The following is a 16192-nucleotide window of genomic DNA, read 5'->3' as shown; positions in this document are numbered from 1 at the left end:
AAATGAGAAAGCCCACCAGTGCATCCGTCATCAGGCCAGGGCTGCCTGTCTTTCTGGCAGGGAACAGGGCATATTTCCGGGAGGCTGGGGGTCAGGTTGCATGTCCCCTCCAATGAAGGAGGCTTGAGGGCTGAGCGCCTTCCAAGGAATTGCCAGCCCCCTGTTTCAATTGGGAAAACCCTCTTCTCCTCCCAGGGGCTGTCCAGCTGGGAAGACTAGTCAGCAAGCAAAGGTGTTCAGAGGGCACCTGTGAGGCTGGAATCCTTGTGCCTACCAAAGGGAAGTTGACTGCCTTCCCTGGCAGGCACCAATGTGCGGGTTAACACACGGCATCTGTCCCTGCATTTTCGGAGCTGTGACAAGACACAGAGGCTGCACCCACAGTCTGTGCATGAAGACACTTTCCTCAGCACAGAGACTTCAGGCTGAGAGGTCATAGAAAGTGAAGACCTTTGGAAGGCCTGAGGGATCCTCTGACATGCTGAGGCCTAGCCTTGCAAAGGGAACCTCTGTGGCACTTCCCCAGGGAGGTGATCAGGTGCAACATCAGTTAGAGGTATGCAGCCCTCTCCTAGGAGCTCCCAGGCCGAGGGCTCAGCACAGTGCTTATGCAGAGCAGCTCAGCTGTCCTCACTTTGAGCAGGAGGCCTGCTGGAAGCGGAAAGTAGGGACTAGGTGTGTGTTGCCAAGGCTGATGGAAAGCTGGGGACATCAACCTCTCGAACGAGGAGAGCAGGGCAGAGGCTTTCCCTCAGTACACAAACAAGCTGCTCCACAGGCCCCCGTGGCTGGAGCCCTGTGGCTCCGCATTCCCAGGAAACGCCTTTGGCACACAGTGGTCCTGCATGCAATATGGTGCACACAGGAGCTGACACAACCTTGGAGGGAGCAGAGAATCATGAAAGCAATCCATGGAGAAGAATGCCCAGGCACCTGAGGCATGCCTTGCTGGAGGCAGAAATGGAACCTTCCCTGGAGGCTTGTGGTCAGGTTTCATTCCCCTTTAAGGGAGGGGGCTTGAGGGATGAGTTCCTCCCTAGAATGGCAAGCTGCATGTTTGTTGGGGGAAACTCTCTGTTCCTGCCAGAAGCTTGCCAGCAGTGAAGGGAAGGTGGGGAGCAACAGGGTTTGGAGGACCACTTGGAGGTGGCAAGCCTCACGCTGTGCAAAGGGGGCATTGTCCTTCCTTTCTCACAGCAGATGCCAAGGGAAGGCTGCAGTCTCTCCACTGTGACAGGATACACAGTCCCAGGCCTCCGTCTTTAGAACAAGCCAATATCCTCGGCAGATCGATGGCACACCTTGCGGGGCATAACAAAGTGTAGGCCTTAGGGAGGCCTAGGGTTCTCTGTCTTTGTGGAAGCCTAGCTGTGCAGAGGGAAAGGGTGTCCTGCTTTCCCAGGCAGTTTCTACAAGTTAGCTTCTACTGGTGGTAGATGGACCACTGGGAGAAGCTCCCAGGGTGAACGTGAAGCACAGGGATTTCTCCATGCAGCTCAGCATTTCCCACATAGAGCAGGCCTTTCTGGCCCAGAATGAAGGGCCTCGAGCTGTGTTGCTGAGGCTCTTTGTAGTGCAGAGCAATCAGCACTCTAGCCAGGAGAGAAGGGCAGAGCCCTGAACTCTGCACACACACCAGCTGTGGCCAAAGGACACTGTGGTCAGCTTGCGAGGAACCCCCAGATGCAGCTCTGGTCACACAGTGGTCCTCCAAAGATCACTGCTTGAGAGATACAGGGTGCTTGCCATTCCTTGCTAGGACCCCATCCCACAACACTCTGGAACTCGAGGGTGAATGGTCATTGATCCGTAGAATCCAGATGAGCTGCAGTCTCTCCATTTAGAAAGGCCTGCAGCAGGGGCAATGAAATCTTGGTCCAAGTAGTGCTTCCATGGGAGAGTGCCACTCATTGCAAACGTGTGCTGGGGGTCACTCTACTTTCCATGGGGAATACTGTGTGTGGAACATCTTCCCTGTGTGCCAAAAGTCTTGGTAGTGCCTAGTACCCATGGAATCCCCTTTGTATACAAAGCCATGTTGAAGACATGCTTGCCATGCTTGCAGAGCTACAATTCCCAACTTGCCAACTGCCCGAGGAACACCATTCTAGGGAATCCCAGAATGCCAGGCAGGACTGCCTGTGGGAGGAGTGTGGAACTGCAATGAGAGAAATGCTGTGCTACGTGCTCACCCTGGGAAATCCTACCTGAGGTGTCTCTGCCTCAGAGAGATCCTTGAATGTGCCTCCAGCCTGCACTAAATGGAAATGATGACCATGAACACTGCTAGTCCCTGGCAAGTCCCTGTATCACCTAGGATTCCCTAAGACCTGCCTCACGTAGACCATTCACAGCACGCAGGCCCACTACTGAGCAAAGTTCATTTGAGAATGTCCCAGTGTGTGGCATGCATATCTCTTTGCCTGCTCAGAAGCTGCAGGGACACAGGCTGTGTGTCCCCATTCACATGGAAGCCTGATGACCAAAGACCCAGGACCCCATTGTAAAGCAGGATTCCAGAGGCCTGTAAGCTGCATGCTGATCTCCTTTGCTACTTGATTTTTCTTCCCTGCTGGCAAGCCGCTTATTGGAAAGGGGAGTGTCTTCCAAGGAAACAGGGTGCTTGCCATCCCTTGCAAGGAGCTCAGCAGACAACACTGTTGATCTGGAGGACACACGAAACGTGACAATTGGCCTCTGAAGAGGTGGCAGCTTTTCCGTCCAGAAAGGCCTGCAGCACGTTCCCTGAAACTCTAGTCCATGTACTCTTGAAGTGCTCAGGAGCCTTGCAGGAAGAGATGCACACTGTGTCGGCACCATTTGGCATGGGAGAACACTGTGTGCCAAAAGTCTCTCCTGCAGCTTCAGAGCACCCTCCATTCCACAGGCACTTTGCATCCACTGTGTTGTCAGAGCAAAGGCCAGAGCAGGACACTCTATCTTGCTAGCTTGTGTAGCAAGAGGTCCCCCTACTTTGAAACGGCCTCTGGAAGGCAGTTCTAGACAGGCTTTAACTTCCATGCTTGTCAAGCTAGCTCAGGGGCCTGGAGCTATGTCGTAAGCACTGTGTGCTTTGCCTTCCCCATGGATCTCCTTCCTGTCCGCATGCTACCTCAAGCTGACATTCAAATTGGGAAGCAGAATGGAGAGAAAGGACAGCTTTGCCTGGAGCCCTGCCAGTGCATGGCAAGGTCTTCTAGGCCTACTGGGGCCTTCTCCTGCTAAGGCCATACATGGCATTCAGACACTCTGGGGGAGCAAAATGCATTCATGAAAGTGCCCCGTTGGGGCAGGTGTTTCTGCTGGTGGTTCAGAAGCTGCAGAAACAGAGGCTGGCTGGCCACTTTAAAGGCGGGCCCTGATGTGATAAGAAGTTATTTCCTCATTGGGAAGCGAGATAGCTGTGGCCTCCAAGCTTCAAGGAAATCACACTTGCTACCCATCTTCTCTTCACTGCTGACAAGTGTCCCAGAGATCACGTGAGTCTACTCCAAAGAAACCGGGTGCTTGCCCTTCCTGGCCTGGATGGCATCCCACAGCACTCTGTCATTTGAGGTGAAAAAAAAGACTGATAGGCTCTAGGTGAGCTGCAGGTTCTCCATCCAGAAATGGCTGCAGCCCAAATGGTCTCTACTGGCTCCCTAGCACAGAGATTGCAGGCCGAGAAGGCATGACAATAGTAAGGACCATGGGAAGGCTACAGGACCCTGGTACTTGTTGAGGCCTAGCAGTGCAAAGGGAAAGTGTGTTGCAGTTCTCCATGTAGGTCATCCAATCCAGCTTCACTTAGAAGGAGGGAGCTCTCCAGTAGGAGCTCCCAGGCAGAGGGCTCAGCACAGAGCTTATACACCACTGCTCAGGTGTTCTCACTGAGAGCAGGAGGCCTGACTGAAATGGAAAGAAGGGCCTAGGTGTGTGTTCCTGAGGCTGCTGGCATGCTGGGGACATCAACCTCTCTAACAAGGAGAGCAGGGGGAGCTTTTCCCTCAGCACAGAAACAAGCTGATCCAGAGGCCCCCATGGCTGAAGCCTTGTTGCTCAAAAGCCCCCCACGAAACTTATAGCACACAGCTGTGAAGAAAGGAGCACACAGGAGCTCACAGAGCCTCCTGAAGGCACGGAAATGAGAAAGCCCACCAGTGCATCCGTCATCAGGCCAGGGCTGCCTGTCTTTCTGGCAGGGAACAGGGCATATTGCCGGGAGGCTGGGGGTCAGGTTGCATGTCCCCTCCAATGAAGGAGGCTTGAGGGCTGAGCGCCTTCCAAGGAATTGCCAGCCCCCTGTTTCAATTGGGAAAACCCTCTTCTCCTCCCAGGGGCTGTCCAGCTGGGAAGACTAGTCAGCAAGCAAAGGTGTTCAGAGGGCACCTGTGAGGCTGGAATCCTTGTGCCTACCAAAGGGAAGTTGACTGCCTTCCCTGGCAGGCACCAATGTGCGGGTTAACACACGGCATCTGTCCCTGCATTTTCGGAGCTGTGACAAGACACAGAGGCTGCACCCACAGTCTGTGCATGAAGACACTTTCCTCAGCACAGAGACTTCAGGCTGAGAGGTCATAGAAAGTGAAGACCTTTGGAAGGCCTGAGGGATCCTCTGACATGCTGAGGCCTAGCCTTGCAAAGGGAACCTCTGTGGCACTTCCCCAGGGAGGTGATCAGGTGCAACATCAGTTAGAGGTATGCAGCCCTCTCCTAGGAGCTCCCAGGCCGAGGGCTCAGCACAGTGCTTATGCAGAGCAGCTCAGCTGTCCTCACTTTGAGCAGGAGGCCTGCTGGAAGCGGAAAGTAGGGACTAGGTGTGTGTTGCCAAGGCTGATGGAAAGCTGGGGACATCAACCTCTCGAACGAGGAGAGCAGGGCAGAGGCTTTCCCTCAGTACACAAACAAGCTGCTCCACAGGCCCCCGTGGCTGGAGCCCTGTGGCTCCGCATTCCCAGGAAACGCCTTTGGCACACAGTGGTCCTGCATGCAATATGGTGCACACAGGAGCTGACACAACCTTGGAGGGAGCAGAGAATCATGAAAGCAATCCATGGAGAAGAATGCCCAGGCACCTGAGGCATGCCTTGCTGGAGGCAGAAATGGAACCTTCCCTGGAGGCTTGTGGTCAGGTTTCATTCCCCTTTAAGGGAGGGGGCTTGAGGGATGAGTTCCTCCCTAGAATGGCAAGCTGCATGTTTGTTGGGGGAAACTCTCTGTTCCTGCCAGAAGCTTGCCAGCAGTGAAGGGAAGGTGGGGAGCAACAGGGTTTGGAGGACCACTTGGAGGTGGCAAGCCTCACGCTGTGCAAAGGGGGCATTGTCCTTCCTTTCTCACAGCAGATGCCAAGGGAAGGCTGCAGTCTCTCCACTGTGACAGGATACACAGTCCCAGGCCTCCGTCTTTAGAACAAGCCAATATCCTCGGCAGATCGATGGCACACCTTGCGGGGCATAACAAAGTGTAGGCCTTAGGGAGGCCTAGGGTTCTCTGTCTTTGTGGAAGCCTAGCTGTGCAGAGGGAAAGGGTGTCCTGCTTTCCCAGGCAGTTTCTACAAGTTAGCTTCTACTGGTGGTAGATGGACCACTGGGAGAAGCTCCCAGGGTGAACGTGAAGCACAGGGATTTCTCCATGCAGCTCAGCATTTCCCACATAGAGCAGGCCTTTCTGGCCCAGAATGAAGGGCCTCGAGCTGTGTTGCTGAGGCTCTTTGTAGTGCAGAGCAATCAGCACTCTAGCCAGGAGAGCAGGGCAGAGCCCTGAACTCTGCACACACACCAGCTGTGGCCAAAGGACACTGTGGTCAGCTTGCGAGGAACCCCCAGATGCAGCTCTGGTCACACAGTGGTCCTCCAAAGATCACTGCTTGAGAGATACAGGGTGCTTGCCATTCCTTGCTAGGACCCCATCCCACAACACTCTGGAACTCGAGGGTGAATGGTCATTGATCCGTAGAATCCAGATGAGCTGCAGTCTCTCCATTTAGAAAGGCCTGCAGCAGGGGCAGTGAAATCTTGGTCCAAGTAGTGCTTCCATGGGAGAGTGCCACTCATTGCAAACGTGTGCTGGGGGTCACTCTACTTTCCATGCGGAATACTGTGTGTGGAACATCTTCCCTGTGTGCCAAAAGTCTTGGTAGTGCCTAGTGCCCATGGAATCCCCTTTGTATACAAAGCCATGTTGAAGACATGCTTGCCATGCTTGCAGAGCTACAATTCCCAACTTGCCAACTGCCCGAGGAACACCATTCTAGGGAATCCCAGAATGCCAGGCAGGACTGCCTGTGGGAGGAGTGTGGAACTGCAATGAGAGAAATGCTGTGCTACGTGCTCACCCTGGGAAATCCTACCTGAGGTGTCTCTGCCTCAGAGAGATCCTTGAATGTGCCTCCAGCCTGCACTAAATGGAAATGATGACCATGAACACTGCTAGTCCCTGGCAAGTCCCTGTATCACCTAGGATTCCCTAAGACCTGCCTCACGTAGACCATTCACAGCACGCAGGCCCACTACTGAGCAAAGTTCATTTGAGAATGTCCCAGTGTGTGGCATGCATATCTCTTTGCCTGCTCAGAAGCTGCAGGGACACAGGCTGTGTGTCCCCATTCACATGGAAGCCTGATGACCAAAGACCCAGGACCCCATTGTAAAGCAGGATTCCAGAGGCCTGTAAGCTGCATGCTGATCTCCTTTGCTACTTGATTTTTCTTCCCTGCTGGCAAGCCGCTTATTGGAAAGGGGAGTGTCTTCCAAGGAAACAGGGTGCTTGCCATCCCTTGCAAGGAGCTCAGCAGACAACACTGTTGATCTGGAGGACACACGAAACGTGACAATTGGCCTCTGAAGAGGTGGCAGCTTTTCCGTCCAGAAAGGCCTGCAGCACGTTCCCTGAAACTCTAGTCCATGTACTCTTGAAGTGCTCAGGAGCCTTGCAGGAAGAGATGCACACTGTGTCGGCACCATTTGGCATGGGAGAACACTGTGTGCCAAAAGTCTCTCCTGCAGCTTCAGAGCACCCTCCATTCCACAGGCACTTTGCATCCACTGTGTTGTCAGAGCAAAGGCCAGAGCAGGACACTCTATCTTGCTAGCTTGTGTAGCAAGAGGTCCCCCTACTTTGAAACGGCCTCTGGAAGGCAGTTCTAGACAGGCTTTAACTTCCATGCTTGTCAAGCTAGCTCAGGGGCCTGGAGCTATGTCGTAAGCACTGTGTGCTTTGCCTTCCCCATGGATCTCCTTCCTGTCCGCATGCTACCTCAAGCTGACATTCAAATTGGGAAGCAGAATGGAGAGAAAGGACAGCTTTGCCTGGAGCCCTGCCAGTGCATGGCAAGGTCTTCTAGGCCTACTGGGGCCTTCTCCTGCTAAGGCCATACATGGCATTCAGACACTCTGGGGGAGCAAAATGCATTCATGAAAGTGCCCCGTTGGGGCAGGTGTTTCTGCTGGTGGTTCAGAAGCTGCAGAAACAGAGGCTGGCTGGCCACTTTAAAGGCGGGCCCTGATGTGATAAGAAGTTATTTCCTCATTGGGAAGCGAGATAGCTGTGGCCTCCAAGCTTCAAGGAAATCACACTTGCTACCCATCTTCTCTTCACTGCTGACAAGTGTCCCAGAGATCACGTGAGTCTACTCCAAAGAAACCGGGTGCTTGCCCTTCCTGGCCTGGATGGCATCCCACAGCACTCTGTCATTTGAGGTGAAAAAAAAGACTGATAGGCTCTAGGTGAGCTGCAGGTTCTCCATCCAGAAATGGCTGCAGCCCAAATGGTCTCTACTGGCTCCCTAGCACAGAGATTGCAGGCCGAGAAGGCATGACAATAGTAAGGACCATGGGAAGGCTACAGGACCCTGGTACTTGTTGAGGCCTAGCAGTGCAAAGGGAAAGTGTGTTGCAGTTCTCCATGTAGGTCATCCAATCCAGCTTCACTTAGAAGGAGGGAGCTCTCCAGTAGGAGCTCCCAGGCAGAGGGCTCAGCACAGAGCTTATACACCACTGCTCAGGTGTTCTCACTGAGAGCAGGAGGCCTGACTGAAATGGAAAGAAGGGCCTAGGTGTGTGTTCCTGAGGCTGCTGGCATGCTGGGGACATCAACCTCTCTAACAAGGAGAGCAGGGGGAGCTTTTCCCTCAGCACAGAAACAAGCTGATCCAGAGGCCCCCATGGCTGAAGCCTTGTTGCTCAAAAGCCCCCCACGAAACTTATAGCACACAGCTGTGAAGAAAGGAGCACACAGGAGCTCACAGAGCCTCCTGAAGGCACGGAAATGAGAAAGCCCACCAGTGCATCCGTCATCAGGCCAGGGCTGCCTGTCTTTCTGGCAGGGAACAGGGCATATTGCCGGGAGGCTGGGGGTCAGGTTGCATGTCCCCTCCAATGAAGGAGGCTTGAGGGCTGAGCGCCTTCCAAGGAATTGCCAGCCCCCTGTTTCAATTGGGAAAACCCTCTTCTCCTCCCAGGGGCTGTCCAGCTGGGAAGACTAGTCAGCAAGCAAAGGTGTTCAGAGGGCACCTGTGAGGCTGGAATCCTTGTGCCTACCAAAGGGAAGTTGACTGCCTTCCCTGGCAGGCACCAATGTGCGGGTTAACACACGGCATCTGTCCCTGCATTTTCGGAGCTGTGACAAGACACAGAGGCTGCACCCACAGTCTGTGCATGAAGACACTTTCCTCAGCACAGAGACTTCAGGCTGAGAGGTCATAGAAAGTGAAGACCTTTGGAAGGCCTGAGGGATCCTCTGACATGCTGAGGCCTAGCCTTGCAAAGGGAACCTCTGTGGCACTTCCCCAGGGAGGTGATCAGGTGCAACATCAGTTAGAGGTATGCAGCCCTCTCCTAGGAGCTCCCAGGCCGAGGGCTCAGCACAGTGCTTATGCAGAGCAGCTCAGCTGTCCTCACTTTGAGCAGGAGGCCTGCTGGAAGCGGAAAGTAGGGACTAGGTGTGTGTTGCCAAGGCTGATGGAAAGCTGGGGACATCAACCTCTCGAACGAGGAGAGCAGGGCAGAGGCTTTCCCTCAGTACACAAACAAGCTGCTCCACAGGCCCCCGTGGCTGGAGCCCTGTGGCTCCGCATTCCCAGGAAACGCCTTTGGCACACAGTGGTCCTGCATGCAATATGGTGCACACAGGAGCTGACACAACCTTGGAGGGAGCAGAGAATCATGAAAGCAATCCATGGAGAAGAATGCCCAGGCACCTGAGGCATGCCTTGCTGGAGGCAGAAATGGAACCTTACCTGGAGGCTTGTGGTCAGGTTTCATTCCCCTTTAAGGGAGGGGGCTTGAGGGATGAGTTCCTCCCTAGAATGGCAAGCTGCATGTTTGTTGGGGGAAACTCTCTGTTCCTGCCAGAAGCTTGCCAGCAGTGAAGGGAAGGTGGGGAGCAACAGGGTTTGGAGGACCACTTGGAGGTGGCAAGCCTCACGCTGTGCAAAGGGGGCATTGTCCTTCCTTTCTCACAGCAGATGCCAAGGGAAGGCTGCAGTCTCTCCACTGTGACAGGATACACAGTCCCAGGCCTCCGTCTTTAGAACAAGCCAATATCCTCGGCAGATCGATGGCACACCTTGCGGGGCATAACAAAGTGTAGGCCTTAGGGAGGCCTAGGGTTCTCTGTCTTTGTGGAAGCCTAGCTGTGCAGAGGGAAAGGGTGTCCTGCTTTCCCAGGCAGTTTCTACAAGTTAGCTTCTACTGGTGGTAGATGGACCACTGGGAGAAGCTCCCAGGGTGAACGTGAAGCACAGGGATTTCTCCATGCAGCTCAGCATTTCCCACATAGAGCAGGCCTTTCTGGCCCAGAATGAAGGGCCTCGAGCTGTGTTGCTGAGGCTCTTTGTAGTGCAGAGCAATCAGCACTCTAGCCAGGAGAGCAGGGCAGAGCCCTGAACTCTGCACACACACCAGCTGTGGCCAAAGGACACTGTGGTCAGCTTGCGAGGAACCCCCAGATGCAGCTCTGGTCACACAGTGGTCCTCCAAAGATCACTGCTTGAGAGATACAGGGTGCTTGCCATTCCTTGCTAGGACCCCATCCCACAACACTCTGGAACTCGAGGGTGAATGGTCATTGATCCGTAGAATCCAGATGAGCTGCAGTCTCTCCATTTAGAAAGGCCTGCAGCAGGGGCAGTGAAATCTTGGTCCAAGTAGTGCTTCCATGGGAGAGTGCCACTCATTGCAAACGTGTGCTGGGGGTCACTCTACTTTCCATGCGGAATACTGTGTGTGGAACATCTTCCCTGTGTGCCAAAAGTCTTGGTAGTGCCTAGTGCCCATGGAATCCCCTTTGTATACAAAGCCATGTTGAAGACATGCTTGCCATGCTTGCAGAGCTACAATTCCCAACTTGCCAACTGCCCGAGGAACACCATTCTAGGGAATCCCAGAATGCCAGGCAGGACTGCCTGTGGGAGGAGTGTGGAACTGCAATGAGAGAAATGCTGTGCTACGTGCTCACCCTGGGAAATCCTACCTGAGGTGTCTCTGCCTCAGAGAGATCCTTGAATGTGCCTCCAGCCTGCACTAAATGGAAATGATGACCATGAACACTGCTAGTCCCTGGCAAGTCCCTGTATCACCTAGGATTCCCTAAGACCTGCCTCACGTAGACCATTCACAGCACGCAGGCCCACTACTGAGCAAAGTTCATTTGAGAATGTCCCAGTGTGTGGCATGCATATCTCTTTGCCTGCTCAGAAGCTGCAGGGACACAGGCTGTGTGTCCCCATTCACATGGAAGCCTGATGACCAAAGACCCAGGACCCCATTGTAAAGCAGGATTCCAGAGGCCTGTAAGCTGCATGCTGATCTCCTTTGCTACTTGATTTTTCTTCCCTGCTGGCAAGCCGCTTATTGGAAAGGGGAGTGTCTTCCAAGGAAACAGGGTGCTTGCCATCCCTTGCAAGGAGCTCAGCAGACAACACTGTTGATCTGGAGGACACACGAAACGTGACAATTGGCCTCTGAAGAGGTGGCAGCTTTTCCGTCCAGAAAGGCCTGCAGCACGTTCCCTGAAACTCTAGTCCATGTACTCTTGAAGTGCTCAGGAGCCTTGCAGGAAGAGATGCACACTGTGTCGGCACCATTTGGCATGGGAGAACACTGTGTGCCAAAAGTCTCTCCTGCAGCTTCAGAGCACCCTCCATTCCACAGGCACTTTGCATCCACTGTGTTGTCAGAGCAAAGGCCAGAGCAGGACACTCTATCTTGCTAGCTTGTGTAGCAAGAGGTCCCCCTACTTTGAAACGGCCTCTGGAAGGCAGTTCTAGACAGGCTTTAACTTCCATGCTTGTCAAGCTAGCTCAGGGGCCTGGAGCTATGTCGTAAGCACTGTGTGCTTTGCCTTCCCCATGGATCTCCTTCCTGTCCGCATGCTACCTCAAGCTGACATTCAAATTGGGAAGCAGAATGGAGAGAAAGGACAGCTTTGCCTGGAGCCCTGCCAGTGCATGGCAAGGTCTTCTAGGCCTACTGGGGCCTTCTCCTGCTAAGGCCATACATGGCATTCAGACACTCTGGGGGAGCAAAATGCATTCATGAAAGTGCCCCGTTGGGGCAGGTGTTTCTGCTGGTGGTTCAGAAGCTGCAGAAACAGAGGCTGGCTGGCCACTTTAAAGGCGGGCCCTGATGTGATAAGAAGTTATTTCCTCATTGGGAAGCGAGATAGCTGTGGCCTCCAAGCTTCAAGGAAATCACACTTGCTACCCATCTTCTCTTCACTGCTGACAAGTGTCCCAGAGATCACGTGAGTCTACTCCAAAGAAACCGGGTGCTTGCCCTTCCTGGCCTGGATGGCATCCCACAGCACTCTGTCATTTGAGGTGAAAAAAAAGACTGATAGGCTCTAGGTGAGCTGCAGGTTCTCCATCCAGAAATGGCTGCAGCCCAAATGGTCTCTACTGGCTCCCTAGCACAGAGATTGCAGGCCGAGAAGGCATGACAATAGTAAGGACCATGGGAAGGCTACAGGACCCTGGTACTTGTTGAGGCCTAGCAGTGCAAAGGGAAAGTGTGTTGCAGTTCTCCATGTAGGTCATCCAATCCAGCTTCACTTAGAAGGAGGGAGCTCTCCAGTAGGAGCTCCCAGGCAGAGGGCTCAGCACAGAGCTTATACACCACTGCTCAGGTGTTCTCACTGAGAGCAGGAGGCCTGACTGAAATGGAAAGAAGGGCCTAGGTGTGTGTTCCTGAGGCTGCTGGCATGCTGGGGACATCAACCTCTCTAAGAAGGAGAGCAGGGGGAGCTTTTCCCTCAGCACAGAAACAAGCTGATCCAGAGGCCCCCATGGCTGAAGCCTTGTTGCTCAAAAGCCCCCCACGAAGCTTATAGCACACAGCTGTGAAGAAAGGAGCACACAGGAGCTCACAGAGCCTCCTGAAGGCACGGAAATGAGAAAGCCCACCAGTGCATCCGTCATCAGGCCAGGGCTGCCTGTCTTTCTGGCAGGGAACAGGGCATATTTCCGGGAGGCTGGGGGTCAGGTTGCATGTCCCCTCCAATGAAGGAGGCTTGAGGGCTGAGCGCCTTCCAAGGAATTGCCAGCCCCCTGTTTCAATTGGGAAAACCCTCTTCTCCTCCCAGGGGCTGTCCAGCTGGGAAGACTAGTCAGCAAGCAAAGGTGTTCAGAGGGCACCTGTGAGGCTGGAATCCTTGTGCCTACCAAAGGGAAGTTGACTGCCTTCCCTGGCAGGCACCAATGTGCGGGTTAACACACGGCATCTGTCCCTGCATTTTCGGAGCTGTGACAAGACACAGAGGCTGCACCCACAGTCTGTGCATGAAGACACTTTCCTCAGCACAGAGACTACAGGCTGAGAGGTCATAGAAAGTGAAGACCTTTGGAAGGCCTGAGGGATCCTCTGGCATGCTGAGGCCTAGCCTTGCAAAGGGAACCTCTGTGGCACTTCCCCAGGGAGGTGATCAGGTGCAACATCAGTTAGAGGTATGCAGCCCTCTCCTAGGAGCTCCCAGGCTGAGGGCTCAGCACAGTGCTTATGCAGAGCAGCTCAGCTGTCCTCACTTTGAGCAGGAGGCCTGCTGGAAGCGGAAAGTAGGGACTAGGTGTGTGTTGCCAAGGCTGATGGAAAGCTGGGGACATCAACCTCTCGAACGAGGAGAGCAGGGCAGAGGCTTTCCCTCAGTACACAAACAAGCTGCTCCACAGGCCCCCGTGGCTGGAGCCCTGTGGCTCCGCATTCCCAGGAAACGCCTTTGGCACACAGTGGTCCTGCATGCAATATGGTGCACACAGGAGCTGACACAACCTTGGAGGGAGCAGAGAATCATGAAAGCAATCCATGAAGAAGAATGCCCAGGCACCTGAGGCATGCCTTGCTGGAGGCAGAAATGGAACCTTCCCTGGAGGCTTGTGGTCAGGTTTCATTCCCCTTTAAGGGAGGGGGCTTGAGGGATGAGTTCCTCCCTAGAATGGCAAGCTGCATGTTTGTTGGGGGAAACTCTCTGTTCCTGCCAGAAGCTTGCCAGCAGTGAAGGGAAGGTGGGGAGCAACAGGGTTTGGAGGACCACTTGGAGGTGGCAAGCCTCACGCTGTGCAAAGGGGGCATTGTCCTTCCTTTCTCACAGCAGATGCCAAGGGAAGGCTGCAGTCTCTCCACTGTGACAGGATACACAGTCCCAGGCCTCCGTCTTTAGAACAAGCCAATATCCTCGGCAGATCGATGGCACACCTTGCGGGGCATAACAAAGTGTAGGCCTTAGGGAGGCCTAGGGTTCTCTGTCTTTGTGGAAGCCTAGCTGTGCAGAGGGAAAGGGTGTCCTGCTTTCCCAGGCAGTTTCTACAAGTTAGCTTCTACTGGTGGTAGATGGACCACTGGGAGAAGCTCCCAGGGTGAACGTGAAGCACAGGGATTTCTCCATGCAGCTCAGCATTTCCCACATAGAGCAGGCCTTTCTGGCCCAGAATGAAGGGCCTCGAGCTGTGTTGCTGAGGCTCTTTGTAGTGCAGAGCAATCAGCACTCTAGCCAGGAGAGCAGGGCAGAGCCCTGAACTCTGCACACACACCAGCTGTGGCCAAAGGACACTGTGGTCAGCTTGCGAGGAACCCCCAGATGCAGCTCTGGTCACACAGTGGTCCTCCAAAGATCACTGCTTGAGAGATACAGGGTGCTTGCCATTCCTTGCTAGGACCCCATCCCACAACACTCTGGAACTCGAGGGTGAATGGTCATTGATCCGTAGAATCCAGATGAGCTGCAGTCTCTCCATTTAGAAAGGCCTGCAGCAGGGGCAATGAAATCTTGGTCCAAGTAGTGCTTCCATGGGAGAGTGCCACTCATTGCAAACGTGTGCTGGGGGTCACTCTACTTTCCATGGGGAATACTGTGTGTGGAACATCTTCCCTGTGTGCCAAAAGTCTTGGTAGTGCCTAGTGCCCATGGAATCCCCTTTGTATACAAAGCCATGTTGAAGACATGCTTGCCATGCTTGCAGAGCTACAATTCCCAACTTGCCAACTGCCCGAGGAACACCATTCTAGGGAATCCCAGAATGCCAGGCAGGACTGCCTGTGGGAGGAGTGTGGAACTGCAATGAGAGAAATGCTGTGCTACGTGCTCACCCTGGGAAATCCTACCTGAGGTGTCTCTGCCTCAGAGAGATCCTTGAATGTGCCTCCAGCCTGCACTAAATGGAAATGATGACCATGAACACTGCTAGTCCCTGGCAAGTCCCTGTATCACCTAGGATTCCCTAAGACCTGCCTCACGTAGACCATTCACAGCACGCAGGCCCACTACTGAGCAAAGTTCATTTGAGAATGTCCCAGTGTGTGGCATGCATATCTCTTTGCCTGCTCAGAAGCTGCAGGGACACAGGCTGTGTGTCCCCATTCACATGGAAGCCTGATGACCAAAGACCCAGGACCCCATTGTAAAGCAGGATTCCAGAGGCCTGTAAGCTGCATGCTGATCTCCTTTGCTACTTGATTTTTCTTCCCTGCTGGCAAGCCGCTTATTGGAAAGGGGAGTGTCTTCCAAGGAAACAGGGTGCTTGCCATCCCTTGCAAGGAGCTCAGCAGACAACACTGTTGATCTGGAGGACACACGAAACGTGACAATTGGCCTCTGAAGAGGTGGCAGCTTTTCCGTCCAGAAAGGCCTGCAGCACGTTCCCTGAAACTCTAGTCCATGTACTCTTGAAGTGCTCAGGAGCCTTGCAGGAAGAGATGCACACTGTGTCGGCACCATTTGGCATGGGAGAACACTGTGTGCCAAAAGTCTCTCCTGCAGCTTCAGAGCACCCTCCATTCCACAGGCACTTTGCATCCACTGTGTTGTCAGAGCAAAGGCCAGAGCAGGACACTCTATCTTGCTAGCTTGTGTAGCAAGAGGTCCCCCTACTTTGAAACGGCCTCTGGAAGGCAGTTCTAGACAGGCTTTAACTTCCATGCTTGTCAAGCTAGCTCAGGGGCCTGGAGCTATGTCGTAAGCACTGTGTGCTTTGCCTTCCCCATGGATCTCCTTCCTGTCCGCATGCTACCTCAAGCTGACATTCAAATTGGGAAGCAGAATGGAGAGAAAGGACAGCTTTGCCTGGAGCCCTGCCAGTGCATGGCAAGGTCTTCTAGGCCTACTGGGGCCTTCTCCTGCTAAGGCCATACATGGCATTCAGACACTCTGGGGGAGCAAAATGCATTCATGAAAGTGCCCCGTTGGGGCAGGTGTTTCTGCTGGTGGTTCAGAAGCTGCAGAAACAGAGGCTGGCTGGCCACTTTAAAGGCGGGCCCTGATGTGATAAGAAGTTATTTCCTCATTGGGAAGCGAGATAGCTGTGGCCTCCAAGCTTCAAGGAAATCACACTTGCTACCCATCTTCTCTTCACTGCTGACAAGTGTCCCAGAGATCACGTGAGTCTACTCCAAAGAAACCGGGTGCTTGCCCTTCCTGGCCTGGATGGCATCCCACAGCACTCTGTCATTTGAGGTGAAAAAAAAGACTGATAGGCTCTAGGTGAGCTGCAGGTTCTCCATCCAGAAATGGCTGCAGCCCAAATGGTCTCTACTGGCTCCCTAGCACAGAGATTGCAGGCCGAGAAGGCATGACAATAGTAAGGACCATGGGAAGGCTACAGGACCCTGGTACTTGTTGAGGCCTAGCAGTGCAAAGGGAAAGTGTGTTGCAGTTCTCCATGTAGGTCATCCAATCCAGCTTCACTTAGAAGGAGGGAGCTCTCCAGTAGGAGCTCCCAGGCAGAGGG

Source organism: Hippopotamus amphibius, chromosome 2 (assembly GCF_030028045.1).
Source record: "Hippopotamus amphibius kiboko isolate mHipAmp2 chromosome 2, mHipAmp2.hap2, whole genome shotgun sequence".
NCBI lineage: Eukaryota > Metazoa > Chordata > Mammalia > Artiodactyla > Hippopotamidae > Hippopotamus > Hippopotamus amphibius.
Note: the sequence above shows the minus strand (reverse complement) of the source record.